The sequence below is a fragment of the Egretta garzetta genome, unplaced genomic scaffold (genome assembly GCF_000687185.1).
Source record: "Egretta garzetta isolate BGI_Z169 unplaced genomic scaffold, ASM68718v1 scaffold298, whole genome shotgun sequence".
Lineage (NCBI taxonomy): Eukaryota > Metazoa > Chordata > Aves > Pelecaniformes > Ardeidae > Egretta > Egretta garzetta.
Window position 1 is genome coordinate 282,403 of NW_009260478.1, and position 2,490 is coordinate 284,892.

A 2,490-nucleotide genomic window follows, 5' to 3' on the forward strand; every position below is an offset into this window, starting at 1 on the left:
CAGATGACTTGTCTAGGCCAAAATGCATCAATTTCTCCAGGAGGAGGCTGTGGGAAAGCATACCAAAATCCTTGGAGAAGTCTAGGCAGACAATGTCCACATCTCACCCCATGTCAACCGAGCAGGTCACTTTATCATAGAAGGCCACCAGATTTGTCAAGCATGATCTGGCCTTAGTGAAGCCATGTTGGCTTTTCCCAATCACGTGCTTAATTTGATTTGTAATGGCCCCCAGGAGGATTCATTCCATAACTTTCCCAAGGACTGAAGTAAGACTAATGGCCCTATAATTACCCAGATCCTCCCTTGAGCCCTTCTTGTAGATAGGGGCAATGTTTGCCTTCCTCCAGCCCTCTGGGACATTCCCCGATCTCCATGACTTCTCAAAGATTATGGAGAGTGGCCTTGCAATGACATCAGCCTGTTCTCTCAACACCTTTAATGTGGTGTCAGGGCCCAAAGATTTGTAGGGCTCAAGTTCCTGTAATAATTCACATACTAACTTTTCCTTCACTGATGGTGGGTCTATGGTTGGATCAACCTGGGTTTTCATTCCCAAAGCCTGGGACTCAGGAGAGTTAGTAAAGACAGGTGAAGGCAGTGTTGAGAACCTCTGCCTTTTCAGCATTGTTCATGACTGATTCATCTCTTCTGTTTAACAGTGAGCCTATGTTTTCCTTCTGTTTCTGCTTGTAGTTTACATACCTGAAAAACCCTTGCCTGTGATTTTTCACATCTCTGGTCAGTTTCAATTCAAGCTGGGATTTTGTTTTTCTAACTGCACCTCTGCCTGTTCTGGAAATGCCCTTGTAGTTCTCATTGGATAATCTTCCACTTCTCCATCTCTGGTATATTTCACTTTTGGTTTTGAGAAGACCCAGGAGCTTGTGGTTGAGCCAAGGGGGCCTCTTGCTCCGCTTACTTCCCTTTTCTTTATGGTGGATAAACTGGTTTTGTGCTTCCAAGAGAGTGTCCATGAAGAACTCCCATCACTCTTTCATCCTCCATGGAAGCATCCCACGGAATTCCTCTCACCTGAGCTCTGAGTACACTGAAGTTTACTCTTCTGAAATCTAGAACCCTTGTCTTGGTACTAACCTTCAGCATGCTCAGCAGGATCCCGAACTCTACAATATTTGATCACTGCAGCCAAGGTGTTACTAACCGAGATATTACAAAGCAGGTTTTCTTGGTCTGTGAATAGCAAGTCCAGCAGTGCCTTATTCCTGGTTGGCCCATCTATCCACTTGTATGAGGAGACAGTCCTCTGCGCATTCCAGGAACTTGATGAATTACATGTGAGCTGCTGTGTTGTTTTTCCAGCATGTGTCTGGGTAGTTGAAGTCACCCATAACAACCAGGTTCTATTGACCAGAAGTTTGCTTTAGTGCCCCAAATATTGCTTCGTCAGCTTTATCATCATGGTTTGGAGGTCAGTAGCAGATACCCACTGTAAGGTCCTGCTTGGAGACGACCCCTCTGATTTTGACCCAGAGGCATTTGACAGAGCACTCATAATCACCATAGTTGACTTCAATACATCGGAGTTTTCCTTAATATAGAGTGCAACTCCTCCACCTCTTCTTCCCTGCCTGTTTTTGCGAAACAGCTTATATCCATCGATTGCAATCCCCCCTTCTGTGAATTGTCCCACCATGTTTCAGTTACTCCTGTGGTGCCATAACCTTCTGACTGGGCATGGAGCTCCAGTTCCTCCTGTTTGTCTCCCAGACTGTGTGCATTGGTTGAATTCTTTTATTAAACATATTAAGTTTTATTAAAAAAAAATAATCAGCCAGCTTTCTTGGGCAGCCTTGCCCTTCATGAATGCTTCTCAGGGAGTTCTGCCCAGCAATTCCCTAAATAAGTCAGATTATTCTCTTGTGAGGCCCAGAGTGCTAACTCTGCTGCTTTCCTTCCCAGACTCCCTTCAGATCCTGAGCTCAGTCATCTCATGGTTTCTGAAGCCCAGGCTAACATATATGTTTTCATTCACCACCAGTTTAGGAGCAGCAGGTCAAGCACAGAATTGTGATCAAAAGGTCTTTCTAGCATTTGCACCAGTATCACTAGTGCTGTTTAGGAACTTTTGGAAGCAGATAAGGGTCTGACCAGGATACTAGTTCAACCAAACAGTTCTAGAAAGCCTTGTACATAACCTCTTCTTATAGAATCCTAGAATATCCTGCATTGGAAGGGACCTATGAGGATCATTAACTTCTGACTACACACAGGGCAACCTAAAAGTTAAATCGTCTATCTAAGAGTATTGTCCAAATGCTTCTTGAACACCAACAGGCTTGGAGCCATGACCAACCTCCCTGGGGAGCTCATTCCAGTGTTTGACTGCCCTCTCAATAAAGAACTTTTTCCTAATATCCAACATGAAGTTCCCCTGATGTATCTTTAAGCCATTCCCTCACATTCTATCACCAGACACCAGAGAAGAGATCAGCACCTTTTCATCCCCCTTCACGAGGAAGCAATGAC